Below are 18,931 nucleotides of genomic sequence, written 5' to 3'. Positions count from 1 at the left end.
TTGAAATTTCCTTTTATGAGGCTAGTCAAGTTTTCAAAAAATTATCAGACTCATAAATTCTTTTATAATGCTTGAAACATTTAAACCCAAATCTTGTGATGCTTCTTGAAGCAGCCCTTTCTAGTTTTAGACAGTTGTAATTATTAAGAAAGCTTTCCTGACACCAAGCCAAAATTTTCCTTTGCAATTAAAATACCTTATTCCTGGTTCTCCCTTCTATGATCAAACTGAATAAGTCTAATTCTTCATTCATTAGCTAACTCTTCAAATAGGTAAACCATGTAGTCTGACACATATACATATATACACACATATACATGGCTTTGTACACAAAAACCCTCAATTACTCATTATAAGTAAATGTTCTAAGTTCTAAGTTCTAAGACAAAGAGAAATCTTTATGAACTCAGAGCAGATAATCAACTGTAGTCTTTTATTTAAATTTTATTTTGATAATTCCCTCCTTTCTTCCCCCTTAAAATTTTAGGTGTATCACTAAGAACAATCAAAGTATATTTTACTTGAAAAAACAAGTCTATTATTATACCAGTTAAAAGCTTTTCCCTCAGGAAGTAAATTTGATGTCTCAATAAAGATGGTATAAAAGCCTTGTTTGCTTTGGTCCTCTTAAATATGAAGCTAATGTACAGAATAGGATGGCACCAGAAATGTAGAACTGTTAAATGGAATCAAAATTCAAACTGATTTTTTTTTTAAGAAAGAAGATGGAAGGTGAATATTAGAATGTTTGGCTCTGTTCAAAGTGGTCTCTTCTTAAAAAAAAAACAAAACTTTAGTGTAGCTGATTATTAGACTGTCAACTATAATTTCAAACTAACTTAAATACAAATGTCTATATTGCTACAGATTATGCCTTCTTTTATCTTGACCTATTTATTAAGTACTTCTGGCTCAGCTGTGACCTTTGTCCATGTGGCGCAAGTATGAAACTACTGATCACTTCCTCTGTCCTAGTCAATTACTAAGCTTTTTACAATTCCCCCCCCCCAAACTTGTCCATTTTTAAAGAGCCCAAGAAAGATGAATTAGAATAGGAGTTTTGGATAAAAGAAAAAGTATAAGTAAAAAAAAATTAAAGAATTTCTTTTTCTTTAAATAATATATTACTGCAGACCAACTTAGGGCATCTGAAAATTAATTTAGGTTTGAAGAACTCTGAGTCAGCATGTTCCCTGACTGATATTTTTCTTTTGTGAAACAACTAAAAGATGCAGATATTTAAAGGAACTGATGTTTAAATGAGATAGTAAAATAAATGAAAAACATTGTCCCCTCCTCTCTCCTTCTTCCCCACCCCATACATACAGGGAGGAGGGAAAAGGAGGATAAATGGATGGTAACATCTTTAGGGAATATAGGTCAGGAAATACAGATGGCAGGGGGAAGGTATAGGAAATATATGTTGCCAGTAAATAGGCAGGACTAGGGCAATCCTTACCTGCAACATTGTGATCACTGTTGTCTTCTGATCATAGCATAACATCAGATTGCTTTCCTTTGGGCTGCTCTCTGAAAGTTATTATCTGCTTTTCATTTGTTTGCAACTGTTTTGTTCTGTCATCTGCTGGTCTTCAGGTGACTTTTCTCTACTGAAGGGTTAGCCAATTCTTTAGGATATAGCCTCATGATTTCTTTCTTTTCTTTTCTCTATCTTTTTAAAAAATATAGATCTCAGCCAAATATTCCTTATCAGATGGTTAGAGAAATTATTAGATAACTTAATTCTATTTTTTAAACATTGATTTTATTTGAGTAGTCACTCTCTGAGTTCAATGCCTTATTTGCCTTTGAGTTAGAAAATTCCTTTCTCAACTAATCCGGGGCTCTAGAAACCATCATTCCAGGAACTTTAATAACCAAAGACTAGAAGGACTGAGAATTGACTTTGTCTTACATTTCTGCCAGCAACATAATCACTGCTCTGCCAATACTTTCCCTGCAATAAAAACATTTACAACTTCATTATTGTAATGTTGGCCTATGCATATATTTCTAGAAGTAAATCACTGTTCTGCATTTAGTTTTTGTTATTCAGTTGTTTATGCCACATCAAAAGCTTTCTGACTTTCCCTCTCCTCTCATTTTGGGGTAAAGATCCTGAATTAGTCTGCCATTTTCTTTTTCAACTCATTTTACAGAAACTGAAGCAAATAAGGTTAAGTGACTAAAGTGTCTGAGATCAGATTTGAACTTAGGAAGATCAATCTTCTTGATACCAGGCTTATTGCTCTATTCATTGTTCCACATATTTGCCTCTTTGCATTCAATAAGAACTCCAAAATTCCTTTATAATTTTTTAATTGGATGGACTATAATAATTATATGGACCTGTACTATATGAAGTAATCATAGAATCATACTATAAGTTTAAAGCTGTAAAGGACTTTAAGCGTATCTATCCACCTCTTTCATTTTTACAGATTAAGGAAACCAAGGTTAAGAAAAAGGTTATAGAAGTAGTAAGTGTAAATTTGAAAGCAAATCCTCTGATTCCAAATTCATCATTCTTCCTGTTTATTATGGTTAAGTAGAATTGGAATTTGTTGTATCTAAATCAAAGGAAGAGTTTGTGAAATTTATAAACTTAGTCTTTTTGCAAGTACAATACAATAAACATATGTTTAATACAACAAACTAATTCATTGGAGTATTTTTGTTTGCTTTTTTTCCAGTGGTTTGCCTCAAGGCTCTGTTTAGTATGGGGTTCACATTTAACTCTGATTGAATCAAAGGGAAAGTTTGGTGAATCAGTGAAAGTGGTTCTTGAATTCAGTAATGTTGTGTCTCTATAGTCTAAATAATTCATTAAAAAATCAGGTTCTCTGATTAAATTCATTTTCTGATGCAGTCATGATTTTGTTTATTTGCTAGTTTATGTTGCTGTTTGCTAATACGAGTTGTTGACTAAAAGCTGTGTTTTAAAAAAATCATATATTAAAACTCAGAATTTGGAATTAAAATTCATTAAACAGATATTTTTATATTTCAAATTTTGGTCTTATTAAATATGAGTCATTTTTATTTTTGACTAGACCTTCCTAGAAAACTATACAGAAATTTATTTTTGTTATTTAAACAAGATTTTCACTTGGACTCTTATCTTCTTCAGACATCAGTTCTGAGGGAGTCCCAAGATCGTTTAGCTTGACATTCTTTGTGTTTACTTTAAGAACATTTAGTTACAACAAAAGTGATGCTTAGTAACATCTTTGGAAATTTTCATTATTACTAGGAGTTCTATGAATAGTTATATGAATGGTTCCCCCTTCTCATGGATATCATATCATCTCAGCAAAGTGATCGCAGTTTTTATAAATACTAAAATAATAAATTATTCAGGTTAAAATATGCTTAAACTTTCTTGGAAAACCATGAGGGCCATTTCATATGTACTGAAGAGATTCAGTGGTGAGCATAGATGGACATGTAGAAAACATGGAGGTATGTGAAATGATCTTGAAGTGAATGTGACCATTGGACCTTCCTTAGGGAAAATGTCTTGTTCCAGAATTTACTAACACATTAAGTGTTCCTAGACCATGCCCAATATAGTCTATGATGGTAATTGTAGTCAAAGAAATAGAAAGAAGTACTTATTGGACTTTGTCATTCAAAGGTTCAGGAATACTAGAAACTTTCTTCATTCTTACATCCTGAGTTTATTTTGAAGTCTACTTAATCTTTTTACCCCAACTGAGACACATTTCTCATGATAGTAGCTCATTTGTTCCCTACATCTTACTTTTGTTTTTTAGTGTCCCAGAGTTGTTTTCTACTACTTGATATTCTGCTTCTGGATCTAAAATACCAAATTGTTCAAAAACAGCTAGCTTCACTCCATTTATGTTCATTTCTTCTTTTTAGTTTTCCCATAGTTGCATTATATGTTGTTTCACAAAATTAAGATTTTTCACAGAAATGACTAAAAGGCTTTCTGTGTGACTGGGTTCTAGAAGGTGACTCTGTCCTCTCAAAGTGGATACTAGTACAACACAAACTCTAGTATGTTCTACTCCGTTGAAAAGCCACCAAGATCAGCTACTTTGACAGATTGTATGTATATTGTATGGGAGCTAATAGGACTAAATAGTGAGGGGTTCATCACTAGAAACTTAGCCATTAGGTTGTATTCATTGTACAGTGGATAGATGGCCAGGCTTCAGTTCAAATCTGACCTCAGATACTAACTATATGACCTTGGGAGAGTCATTTAACCTTGTTTGCCTCAATTTCCTCATCTGGAGAAAGAAATGGCAAATCATTCCATTATCTTTGCCAAGAAAATACCAAATGGGATCATGCAGAGTAAGACAGGACAAAAATACAAAATGGACTTTGGACCATAAGATCCTCTTTGGTTCAAACAATAACAGTGGCAAAGAAGAAAAGAAGATACCGCAAAGAACAATGTAGCTCTTTGTGCAAACTAATTTGCTCTTGGGATTATATGCAACCTTTTTCTGACAACCAGTGAATAGGTACTACTGCAGAAACTAAACTAAATTTGCATACTAGTTATATTGGTACCCCCAAGATATTAAGACAATACAATAAAACCACTCCAGCATTTTTGCCAAGAAAATTCCAAATGGGATCACAAAGAATCTGACATGACTGAAACCACTGAACAACAACCACAGAATACTTCAAAATGATAATATTAAGCTTTTTGGTGCATTAGAAATTATGTTTTGGAATTTGATTCTTATAATAATTCTGTGAGGTTTTTAGGATGGATTTTAATATTCACATTTTACAAATAGACAGTTGAAATATAAATGATTTTAGTGATTCATTTAAAGTTCTGTTGTCATAAGTGGTGGGCTAGTATTGAAAACCAAATCTTACTTCAAACCCAGTGCTTTTTCTATATGCTCACTGCTTCTCCAATAATATAAAATGATACGATTATTGTTGTTCAATTATTTCAGGAAAACAAAATAATAGTCTAATAGTCTAGGTTTAGAGGGCAGGTATGGCCATGAGTAGGAAATCTCTTGCAGTTACCCTACTCTATCATCAATAGATAAAAGATATTTTACCTTAATTTAATACAAAACGAATACCAATAACTATTTGAAAACTTATCTGCTGGCTTTTTATTATTGTAACTCAAGAAACTAGGACTTACCTTGGCAATATACTCTCCAGGGGTATCCACATTGATAATGAGGTTGATATACACATTGCCAGAGCTGGCTCACTCTTTGGGAGGCTCTGAGGGAAAGTGTGGGAGAGGAGAGGTAGTATGTTGACTCTCAAACTGAAGGTCTACAGAGCCATTGTGCCGACCTCATTGTTGTATGTTTGCGAAACCTGAACAGTACATCAGGCTGGGCCAGGAAACTGCATCACTTCCATTAAAATTGTCTTGGGAAGACTCTGAAGTGATATCACATAAGCAGCATAAGATATTAGGCAGTTCCTTTCTTGAACTAAACTGCCAAGCATTCAAATTCTACTTCAGAGTGTATAATTCTGATGGGCTAGCCATGTTGTTGCTTGAATGACAAGAGTATATTTGCCTAAAGGACTTCCAGAGAACTCAAACAAGTCAAGTTCTCACATGGTGGCCAGAAGAAATGATATAAAGACACTCTCAATGTCTCTTGGAAAAACTTTGGAATTGATTGTATGACATAGAAGACTGGGATACCCCATCAAATAAAGTGCTATGTTCTGTAAGAAAAGCAGAATTGGGGCAGCTAGGTGGCGCAGTAGATAGAGCACCAGCCCTGAAGTCAGGAAGACCTGAGTTCAAACTCAGCCTCAGAAACTTAACACTTCCTAGCTGTATGACCTTGGGTAAATCACTTAACCTCCCCCCCCCCAAAAAAAAAAAAATTAACCAGCTCATCTTGGCCTTCACAACCTTAGAATAATTATTACTTGTTACTACATATACAATTATCCTTCCCATATCACTTGAGTTAGGAGTGTAGTATTCCCACAATCTGGAAAATCTGCATAAAAATTTTTGGCAACTCCCTACATAATAGGAAAGTCTGACTTGCTCTTTTTTTATGAGGTATTTACAATACCTTATTGAAAAATTTAGATTAAGTATTTGATCATAGGCTCTGTGTCACCTGCTAGCGTTTGAATGTCGTCAGCAGATTCTGGAAAACTTCCCCAAAATTCCCATTTAATTTTTTAAGCCAACCTGTGATATGTGATGGAGAAAGCTGCAATATAGAAGGGATAATTATACATTAAGCTACTAAGTTAATGACATAAAAGGGAAAACAGAGAAATTGTTGAAAAATCATTTCATTTTGGGCATATCATTATATTTGGATATATAAGGAATTAAGATTGTTTAACTTTTTAGACCAATCTATGGAAATGGAAGTTTGAGGGATAAATTTAGTTCTTTCAAAAATGTTAATTTTTTTAAAAAAAGAAAAAAATGTTAATTTTTTTTTTTGCTTTGAGTATAAATCTATACTTCCTAATAGAACATAGTTTAGTTTCTCCAGATTGAGAAAGATCATTCTGATCAAGTTTTCTATTTTTCAAAAATCTACCCCACCACAGAATTTTACAAAAATCAAAACAAAGATATGTAGTCATCCTGATTCCAAGTCATTGTCATCTTCAATAATGTTTCTTCTATTTTTATAATCTCCATTGAGGGACAACAAACTCCAGATGTGTCAATCTTCCAATGGCCTTAAGCTTTTCCACTCAATCTTCACATACCTACTTGTCCTACCAATACAATGTTTCCTCATTCAATCCTCAAGGGATGTAATACAGTACCTTTGAAGCTGTATATATCTGTATACTTCTACAGAGAACATTTGTAATTAATTTTTCTCAAATCTAGATTCTGTAATTAAAAAGGTTGTTTTGTGAACTCTTCCATCCAAAAGAAAGAAAGAATTGTAGTTAGGATAATGGGCATAAGCAAGGAATAGTAAGTGGTAATTAAAATTATTGCCTAAACAGGAAAAAAGCCAATGACAGAATTGTAAAACTTTTCAACATTTGTGAACACCTATTGCATCCCTAATGTACCCATTACCCATTTAATTTTCTTTGTTTTAATATAGTCATCTAAAGAGGATCTAATTGATATGGTACATAGTAGATAGAACACTGGATTTGAAATCAGGAAGTCTCTGAGTTCAGACCCCAGCTCTGACTCTTTGTGGCTGTGTAACCTCTAACCGCTCTCAAGCTCAGTTTTCTGTAAAATGGGGATAACACTAGAACTTATTTGTTATAGTTGAACAGATTGATAGATAGACACACACATATGTATCTACATATACATTTATACATATCTATATATATATATAAAATTTATGTAAAGCATTTTTAAAATATTAAAGTCTTGTTATCATCATCATCATTATTGATTTTTATTCATTAATTTGGTTCCTTCCTCATTAGTAGACAATGTTTCTTATCTCTAAAACACAAATATATAAAGTTCTATTGCCATGAACGCTATGACAAGTTTCTTCCAAAGGAAGAACAATTTTTAGAATGCCAAATGTGATAGCTTGTACTATATGATGCAATAATTTTATTTTACTCCTCACATTCAATCTTTACAATTGAAAAAATCTGTTGCCAACTAATCTTGATCCTGATGGATTGACCCTAGTTCACTATTCCCAAGTGGAATCATATGTAGTGTGTCTGGAAAAAGAATCCAACAACATGTATTAAGTATGTTAGCAATGTCCCTAGAGAGAAGTCCATTTTTTCTTGCCAACGGTGGACACACTGGTTTAAAGCTTTCTGACTTGAATAAAAGAACTTATTCATCAGTCATCACACTGCTTGTTCAGCTTTTATATATACACTTTACTTCTCTGAATGGAAAGAATTTGTGAAACAAACTTTTAATGTTATCAAATTCATAAACTACAGCTGTATAGAAGTATGGTTTACATCTGCAATTGTAAGGGAATGAGAAAAGGGTATATATCAGACAAAAGGTCTAGTTATGAGAATAGACTTCAGCAATTACAGATGTTACCCACTAAACACCTACTTTGACAAATGATGAGAATAGCCCTCAATAGGGAAGAATAGCTACAACTGTCATGATTTAACACTTTAATCTCAATTGATAACCATTTTCTGGACTACACTAAAACCATGCATACATGGCTTGAAAGGGAAAGCCGAATGGATATGGTGAAAGGAGGTATTTGTCAGCTGTTGTCCAGACACAGCTGCCTCCCATTCAGGAGCCATAAGAGGTGAGAAGAAATCATCCCCAGCTGCAACTCATCGAGGAGATCAGGGGGCTCTACATTGACCTCTCACTGCAAGATATAAAGGTTGCAGGCACTCCTTGCTTACCTAGCATGACAAATTGTGAGACTTCATAACTTGAGCTTGGGCCCTCTTTTGACCAGCTTATTGTGCAGTATAACTGGCTCTCCCTTTGGTTTAGCTGGTTAATTCTGCTTGCTTCCTCATATCCCATTGACTCATCATTGTCAATTGTATTATCACTCAAGGGACAAGCCCCTTTAGCTTTTCTCAGTCTCAGGGATAGATGACCTTGTCCCTGGTCTTTGATCTCAAATGACATATAACTCCCTGACTCTTGTCTTCTGACTTTTCTAACCAGTCATTGTACCACTAGTCCCACACCTCATCTGAACCTCAAGCAAGGCCAGAGGAAATGGGAAAGAATTCTGAAATATTGAAGGTAATTTCAAATGACAAAGGAACTTTGAAATAAATATTGAAAACTCAAGAGCAATGTATTCTACTATTCCTAGTGTCTTCAGTTCCAGCCAGAAAGTTATCAAAAAAACAAAACAAAACTGGGCAACAGAAAGTGATAGAACATAGCAGTAAGAAAGAAACACTGACAAGGTGAATGGAGCTCACACAGAAGGAATGAGATATCCCTTTTGGCTAATGGAAATGTGATCTGAAGGTTGATAAAACAGAGAGTTCAGAGCAACATGATGATATTGCTTCTCCTTGTCAGGGCCACTCCTTCTGATCTACAGGCAATGAATTAGCTATGTTGATAGGCAATTGGAGGATAAAGAATAAAAAAGCTTGTAACATATCCTGGATCCATGTTCCAGGCCTCTGGGGTGCTAAATTCTTTCACCTATAATTTCTAGGTCTTCAACTAAAGAGTGATACCTTATTGGATGTATGAGTTGAATATCAGTTGTAAACTATGTTGTGTCATCTACACTTGCCTACAAGAAATAGTTATGGGAAAACTGAAGTGTGCATTTCTCAGAACTCCTGGGTTCAGAACAGAGAACATTTCTTGGGTCTGAAAGAGATGATAAGGTATTTGTTTTCTTGTTTTTTTTTTGATTCTATGCCAAAAGCAAAGCAATATATACTTTAGCAAAGTATCTGCCACATAATAGACACATAACAAATTCTAGTTGACTTGACATATAATGTTCTATCTATTCAGATGTTTTGGAGTTGATTCTGTTTGAATAAATTCCCCTAATCACACCCCCTCAGATATGCTGGAATGGCTACTCCGAAAAGGAAGAAATAAAGGACTGAAAGTTCAATAAACTGTAATGTTCTCTTTGGTTTGGTTTTCTTGGGGTCTCTGGGAGCAGCCTTTGTTTTGGTTCAGTAATCATCACAAATGCAGCCAGGTGTTAAAGTCCAAATCCTTTATTATCTCTTTCAAAGTCCTGCCTCCTTCACTTGGGGCTCGGCTACTTTTCTGGAGGACTTCCGGAGTCTTGGTTTCCGTGGCGAAGCAAAGGAAGAGAACCTGCCACCAAGGTGGTGTGAGATGGGATGAATCTATCTGAATCCAAGGGCTTGTGTTCCAGCCTTCAGCCTCCAGCCTTCTGTCCACTTGTTTTCTCTGGCTCTGTGAATCTCCCCGAATCCAAAGGTTTGTGTTTCAGCCTCTAGCCACCACAAAGGTGGACAATGGAATGAATCTATGTTATTTTAGAATATTAAAGATCTTAACACTTCACCAAGGTGTTTGTGGGACTCATCCAATGCCAGATTCTTTTTTTATTTTTGAATTATAAATTCCTAGCTGACCTGTCCATATAGACTTATTAATATGATTTTCTTTTTTCACTTTCCCAACCCATGTTGACCTTTCCCTCCATTAAGCTCCCATGACATTTATAGTCCATCCATTGTTTATTAAATAATTATGCCTAATTCTCTTCTTCATAATCTGTTACTTAATTGTGCTAAATGTTCTTTTTTTATATTTGGTTTGTTCCCTGAGCCAAACTAAGTTTATAGAGGGTAGAGGTCATGGCTTATACAATTTTGGTGAACACCACAGCACCTAGGACTATTCTGGGTATACAACAGACACTTAATATATATTTTTAATTGTTTGCAATGGATACTTCTGTCCCAGAAGGCTTCTCATGTTGGAGATATTTCCAACCCAATCCTCCAGTTGGTGAGTTCTAGATTGAAACTCCATTTTTACAAGCATTCAGGACAGCTATGGTCTTTTTTCTTCTGGCTCTACTCCTAACTCTCTGAACTTTGCCACTTCTATCTTCACAGCCTTCTCATTTGCTCTGAACATGATTTATTCTTTCTATCTGTCAGTCTCTCTGTCTATGCCAACTTATAAGAAGTTATTGCTCAAGTTGGCCTTCCTTGCTTGCAGCAAAATAATAGGAAGTAAAAGAGAGACCTCAAAAAAACAATTATCAGAAGGCTAAATTAACAATCTTAACCATCCAGAACATTTTATATGAGCTTTGAATCTAAGGAGGAAATACCAATGAATTTAATGATAATGATGATGATAACAAATAATCTAAAACCAAACTAAGTACAGTAAAATACAACTATAATAATGCTTATTACAAAGCAACTTTAGATGGTAGAGGTCAAATCATTGCTTATAAAATACATCAACACAAAGTAAAAGCATAGTACAATAGTTACTCTTCAACATAAGCATTACAAAAGACTTTCACTATATTTAAATATTTTGTTTCTGAAATCACCAGTATGAGATGATTAGTGAAGTTATTGGATAAAACAGAATTCTTACCAGATAAAAGAGAACTCAAACCAACATGTTTGGTTGGCTTCTGTTTTTATTAACTAAAACTAGTTACTTACTCAATTACTTACTTTCAAATATGCTTATTAGGAATCAGAAACTACTTCTCCTAAATCCCATTATATTACTTTGTAGAACTACAAATTTAAAACATGCTGGACAGAATTATACATTATCATCACTGGCTAGTTCTACATAACAGGCAGATTACCAATCTGCCTGAATAGTTTTAAAAGAAATTTCCAGGAGGAGCAGACTTCTGTGGCAACATATCTTTTTTCTCCCCAACCCCCATTAGTGCCTCAAAAATGTGGGCTATCTAAGAGACCTATGAATAAGAGTTGGATTATTCATTAGTCTATTCCAAGTCTGGATATTATTTTTAATAGGATCAACTCATACATGAATTATTCTAATAGTCTCATTGCCAACCTCTCTCTCTCCAATCTTCTCTAGCTAGGCCGTCCTATGATATAGAAGCAAGAATTCTTTTCGATTCTCATTTTGAGTATGACACTTTGTTCCTAGAACTCAACATCAAATCTCTTAGTTTCAAGTTTTTAAACAAGCTCTGCCACCTCTTCCAGCTAAGAATTCTTAGCTTCCTCCAAGGCTCAGCTCAAGTTCAAATTCTCTTGCATGGGAATCCTTTCTGGGCCTCCACATCCCCTTGTATTAGCAGTCTCTCACTCCTGAAATTTTCCCATCCTTACTTAGCTAAAGATATATCATATCTCCTACCAGAATGTAAGCTCCTTAAGAGAATGGACCATGTTGATAAGGGCTCTTTATTCTCAACACATGGCACAGTGTTTAACATATAATAAGTGCTCAATAAATGTTTAATTGAAGTGAAATTTCAGGGCCTCCACTACAAATTATCTTGTATAAATGACACAATGGATAGAGAATTGGTCCTGAGTCAGGAAGACCTGAATCCAAATCTGGCCTCAGACATTTACTAGATATGTGACTTTTACTCGATATTTACTAGACATGTGACTTTGCAAACCTTGAAGTGCTTTATAAATGCTATTGTTGTGTTGTTATTTATATGTATACATACTGCCTTTCTTTTTTGAATATAAACTTCTTGAGAACTGGGATGATTTCCTTTTTTCTCTTTGTGCCCCAGCACCCAGAAAAAAGTAACTAAGTAGCGCTAATTGATAAAGTATATACTTATGATTGTGTCATACACTTGTCATTCATTATTAATCATTTCCCATCTAATTATTCCATTGGTTTTTTCTCAATTATTTCCAGAAACATGAATCTTCCTGTAAGATCAAATCAACTCTGAAACACACATCCTCAGTGTCCCCTACCCCTTGAACCACTCCCTCCATCTGAAGGGAGAGAATAAAGGATGAACATTGAAAAGGTCCTCCCACATCTTTATTTAAGGAAGGACAGGGGACAGGGAAGACATCACATTATATTTCCCACCTGACTGTAAGACTTTATGATGCCCCTGTGCCAGGTAGCCCTCCTCCCTCCTTCTTTTCATCTTCCTTTTTTGTGTATTGATTGACTGATTCTTAATTATTAAACTATTTTTCCTTTCCCCCATGAGATTATATATTCATCTATTGTATCTTTCTCTTGCTTTTCATTAAAATTCTTTCCCATCTCTTTGTAAATGATGATGCTCAGAATTGAGTGTTTACATTTAGTCAGAGCTACCTAAATTTGAATGACTGACTGACACTGCACACAGATAGAACATCTTTCATATTAATATGTGGAATCAAGAATATCAAGTGCCTTAAAACAGATTTAAGTAAGTTCTTAGATCTTTCATAAAATATCTTACTATTTCTATAATTTATTTTGCCATGTATAACCTCAATAATTTTATTAAGGATCAACTTTTCTTTGCCCAAAAGGGACAATAACTGTTTGGACTTGACCAGGGGCTTTCACTGTAAGCTTTCTTATGAAATTAAAGGAATAAGGAAATTGTTTTCTATATATCAGGGATGGAGCAAATTGTATAAATTTGGTTTAAACTCTTAAGAAGGAAAAAGTTTCACTTGAATTTTATAAAATGAATAAACAGTTGATGAAATAGATGGTCTGATATAGTTTTTGGTATTTGTTTCTTTATTTGTTTTGGCTGGTAGCTGGTTATTGTTCTTTGTTCTCAAAGAGGACCAAAATGACAGCACTATGTTAGAGTTAAGTAACTGTATGACTGTGGCTAATCAGACCAGTATGAGCTTGGAATGCTCTACCATGGATCAAGTACAAATAATTTATGTGAGTATTGGGAGTGAATCCCCTAAATTTGTGCATCTCATGTTCCTTTCAAACTATTTCAATTCTGCTTTTTTTTTTTTTTAAGGGTTAAGGGACTTGCCCAGGGTCATACAGCTAGGAAGTGTTAAATGTCAGAAGTCAGTTTTGAATTCAGATCTTCCTGACATCAGGGCTGGTGCTTTTATCTACTGCACCATCTAGCTGCCCCAATTCTGCTTTTCTTACAGAACACAACACTTTCTTAGATGGGGTACCCCATGCTGGGCAGTTCTGGGCCCATTGTCTGAGATCAGATTTGAACTCAGGTCCTCCTGATTTCAGGGCTGGTGCTAAGCTGGTTAATCTTGACATTAACTGAAACTGAAACTGAAACTGAAACTGCTGTTTTTGACTCTTAGTCAAAACTATCTGCAGGAAATAACTGCTCTAAATGTTAACTAAGTTAATACAATTTTTTTTTAACTAGCCAGATTGAGATGTTGACATTCTAATTTAGACATGGAACTATTCACCAACATGAGTTCAAGAAGTTTTAGTTCCTGGGATCACAGATGCAACAATATGGCCAAGTGAGTAGGGAGGATAGTAGCATGCCTGCACCATAAAAGGATGCTCTTTCAGGCTGATATCTTGAATGAGACAATAGAATGATGTCTTGTAGTATATTTGTCTTCCTTCAGACTTGTTCATCCTGTTAAATTCTGGCTTTCTTCTGTCCATTTCTTTCCCAATTCTCTGTGTTTTGTAATCCCAGCTCTAAGATTGCCAATGGCTCAAATTCTTGGATTCCTTGAGAATCATACTGGCCTCTAAAACTAAGGACAATTTTGAAACAAAAAAGAGACAAACACTGCCAGTCCCATTTCTTAGAGCCAAATTAGAAGAGAAAGGGAAAGGTATCCATTCCATCCAAGTTGAGTTTATGGTTTCTGCACTATCAATTGCTATTTTCACTCTTTGGATGCAGAAGGAAAAAAACAAAACAAAACAGGTAGTTAAAGAAGAGACTGTTCCTGTTTGGCAAATTGGAAAGAAGTACCCAATCAAAGAAGGTTACTCTTAGCCATTTGGTAGGAGAATCCAAGAATGTGGGCATTTACATGTTAGATGATCTAGTCATATATAAAGTAAGCTCCTTGCTTGATATTTAGTATGTAATCATATGGCCTTGTGAAATTTCTTTGTTGAATTAAATATAATCATAATTTAACTTGTTCAAGATTATGAGCTCCAATTATGAAAGATTTCATTTTATTCATTCAACAAATATACACTGAAATCTCTTTAATTTTATAATATTGTAGTCAGTGTTGTGAGGGATACAAAGAAATATAAATATGTTCAGTAATACTTCTTAGAATCTATACTTTTCATTTACCCAGTCTTAGCGTATATTTATTTGATGATTGAATAAAATGAAACTTTATTATTTCTAGTTCTCTTTTAAACTTTTAAATATTTTACTTTTTCCAATTACATGTAAAATTTTAAAACATTTTTCTTTTCTCTTCTTATAAAAACATTTAAAAAAATGCTTAGGAGTTCTAAATTCATTTTCTCTCTGACTCCCCTCCCCCTCCAATAAGAAGGCAAGCAATTTGATATAGGTTATACATGTGCTGTCATGGAAAATATATTTCCATATGAGTCATGTGGTGAAAGAAAACACAGACCAAAAAAACCTCCCAAGAAAAATAAAGAAAGTGAAAAATACTATGCTTTGATCTACATTTAGACTTCTTTCTTTGGAGGTGGAAAGAATTTTTCATTATGAATCCTTCACAACTAATTTAGATCATTGTATTATTGAGAATAGCTAAATCCTTCATGATCATCATAAAATATTGCTGTTACTGTGTACACTGTATTCCTGCTTCTGCTGATTTTACTTTGCATCAGTTCATGCAAGTCTTTCTAGATTTTTCTGAAAAAATCATACTTATCATTTCTTATAGCACAATAATGTTTCATCACAACTATATATTGCAAATTGTTCAGTCATTCTCAAATTGAGGGGCATCCTTTCAATTTCCAATTTTTTGCCACCACAAAAAAAGTATTGATGGGTCAAAGGATACGCATGCTTTTATAGTCCTTTGGACAAAGTTTGAAATTGCCCTCCAGAATGGTTGGATTAGTTCACAACTACACCAATAATACTAGTTCTGTTTTTACCATGAACTTTTTAATCTTAATCCTCTCTTCCTCATCCCTCTCCCAAATTTCTTTCTTGTTGGAATCTTTACAAACTACTAACTCATTAGAATTGATAGATTATTGATCTGATCTTACAAGATGTTTTGGGCCAGAACCTGAAACAAGGTACTAAGTAGAACTAATTGATACAATGCTTGTGTTCACACCTTTACTCATTGGAGTTCACAAGTATGAGAGATTCACAAAGTTAACTGTGTAATTTTGGGAATTCACACCTCCCTTGAAGCTCTTAGGGCCAGAGAGCACTATGGAAGAAAACCCATAATCCCTCTCTCTCGTATCCCACAATTCCTCTCTCTCGTATAAAAGAAACAGATAGAGGCTCTTGGACAGATTTCACCGGAATTACACGAAGAGTGGAGCTGGATTGAAGGCTGAAGAAAGCAGATGCAGAGGCTGAAGGACAAACCTTTGGATTTGGAGACATTCGGAGGGAGCTCTTGGAACCAAGCAGAGAGATAGGCCTCTAAGAATCTAGCTATTCGGGCCCAAGGAAAGAGACAAGACTTGGAAGGAGAAATAAACATTTGTATTTTTACCAGCTGGCTGCATTTGGGGTGATTATTGATCTGAACTGATACTAAGGCTGTCTCCAAGAAAACCTCCCCCGAAAAACTTGCCCTCTCCCCCAGAGAGACCCATATTATTATTTTAAAGAAGAAAAAGAAACACTACACTTTCTCTCTTATCTTTCCATCATACAGCCCGTAGACTTAGAATTATAAGGGACCTTAGAGGTTACATAATTCTACACTGTCATTTTGCAGAAGAAGCTGATTCTCCAAAAATATCAAGTGATACTGCTTAATATCAATTAGGTAGTAAATAACATAACTTTGAATCCAGGTCCTCTGATTTTAAACCCAAAGTTCTTTCTGTTATTCCAAATATACTTTTCTTTGAAAATAACTGAATGCTTGGTAAGTTAAATGAGGTAGGGGCTATACCTTTTGGCGTTTATGTTACCATAAAGAAGATTGTGGTAAGATTAGAAGAGTATCTGGAATTTAGATAGTACTTTTAAGTATGCAAAGCATCTTACAAATACTATCTCCTTTGATTCTCACAAAACCTCTGGGAAGAAGGTGCTATTATTATCCTCATTTTATAGACAAAGAGACCAAGGCAGATAGGGGTTATGTAATTTTCCTAAGGTCATATAGCTGGTATTTGAGGTCAGATTTGTCCTTGGGTCTTCCTACTGGCACTACTTACCTTCCTGGGTTCCTCTTCTCTCACCATGGATGTAGCCAAGTGGATAAGGAACATGATAGCATGCCCATCCTATAAAAGGATGCTCTTTCAGTGACTGATGAGACAGTCATAAATGCCTTGTGAACATTAGTATGTTTGTCTTCCTTCAGACTTGTTCATCCTACTAAAGTCTGTTTTTTTTTTTTTTTTTCTGTATATTTCTCTCATGATTCCTCTTTATGTTGTAATCCTGGCTCTGAAGTTGCCTTCCTCAAACTCTTGAATTCCATACTGGCCTCTAAAACTAAGAGGAAGAAATGAAACAAAAGTAAAACAAACTCTGCCAATCCCATTTCTCAGAGGCAAAGTAGAAGAGAAGGGAAAAGGTAGCCCTTGTAAAACCACTGACTCATTAATTCTCAAATTTGGAGTTACTCTTGAAACAAGCCCTAAGGCTAACACTGCCCACGGAATCTCTCTTTTGGCTTGGGATGTTAGGTTCTGGATCTTGCCATCTAGGAATTGAAATTAGCCTAGCTGGAAGGCTAGATCTTGGGACTCTTTAACCAGGAGCTTCTATAACAACCCCTAACGAAGGTAAGTGATACAGCAGATGGAACATCGGATCTGAGTAAGGACGATTTGAGTTCAAGTGTGGTCTCACATACTCATTATCTATATGACCCTGGGCAAGTCACTTTGCTCTGTTTGCCTCCATTTCCTCATTTATAAAATGAGCTGGAGAAGGAAATGGAAAACCAATCAAATATCTCTGCCAGGAAAACTCCAAATAGTGTCGTGAACAGTTGGACACAAACCATGTATTCCCTTTTTTTCTTCCTGGCTTATATATTGTTGACAAGCTGTGCCCCTGCTTCTTCAAGACTGAGTCTCGGAATTCTCTCAGGATATGTGTGTGAGTATATGTAGCACCATTCACATTTGTCCTAAAACCTAAGGCAATCACTAGTGTTTCCTGGGTGGAAGGGTTATGTTCCCTTCTCCCTCCTCAATCCTTGTTGCATTCTCAGCATGTTTTCAAAAATGCTGTAACCTCTCTTTTGCGGACCAATATAAAAGGGTAGCTCACCCTCAGATGTCCTGTGTCACAACAGAGAGAATGGATCAATTTGTCTTGTGAGCAGCTGCTCTAATATAAAAGAAACCATTCTTCCAAAAGATTACCCAGTGGTGTGTCCATAATTTTCATGACCCTTAGGTGGCTTGAACCTGGAATTAGGAAGAACTGACTTAACATCTGACTTCCGATACTCACTAATTGTGACTAACAATAATTAACTAGCAACTTACTGACATCTGTTTGCTTTGTTTTTCAAAATGGTAAAACAGGGAATATAATAGCATTTACCTTTCAAAGTTGTGAGAATCAATTGAGTTTGTATTTATAAAATGCTTGGCCCAGCTGACCACAGGGATGTTTGATAAATATTTGTTTCCTCTCTTTCTTCTATAGAAAGACATAATCCAAGTCTGAGAAAAAACACTTACCTCCCCACAAGTTCATCAAGAGAATCTAGAAACTCCCTTAATAAGTTCTCTTAAGTAGGGGTTCTTAGCTTTCAGGGGTGTAAGATTTCAGTGGGTCTGTAGTCTTGAATGGGGAGGAAAGCATCTTTATTCTCATTCATCTTTCACTGAAATTTAGCATTTCCTTCAATTATTTAAAACTATTATTTTGAGAAGGTATTATTTGAGAAGATATCTAGTGAATTCACCAGACTGCAAAAGGGATCCATGATACATAACAGATTAAAGAACCCTTCCCAACACTTATAGTTATCACTGAAACAAATAAATTTCCCCAAAAGAACATAAAAAAAATCCTAGCTATTGAATTAACACAACTTCTTATTCTATTCTGTTAACATAAAGGAAATCCTATTTAATAACAGAGAAGAAAGAATTTCTAAATACTAGATGTTCTTCCAGTCTCACTTTAAGGGAGAAGGCACACTAGAGTAAGAGTAAGGAGACCTTGATTCTAAACCTGGCTTTGTCATTTGTTAACTGATAAACCATAGACAAGTGAATTGCCATCTACTGCCTCTAAGTTTCTTCATGAAGAAATCAGACTAGAACAAATAGAAATGGTTGCATATTGACTTAAAAAAAACAGAATTTAACATTATCTGTTTTATTGTATTTGTTTTGTTAAATATTTTCCAATGAGATTTTAATCTGTTCCCTTAATACTAG

This window comes from Antechinus flavipes, chromosome 3, assembly GCF_016432865.1.
Source record: "Antechinus flavipes isolate AdamAnt ecotype Samford, QLD, Australia chromosome 3, AdamAnt_v2, whole genome shotgun sequence".
NCBI classification, from domain to species: Eukaryota; Metazoa; Chordata; class Mammalia; order Dasyuromorphia; family Dasyuridae; genus Antechinus; species Antechinus flavipes.
The sequence above is the reverse complement of the archived record's forward strand: the minus strand, read 5'-3'. Positions refer to the sequence as shown.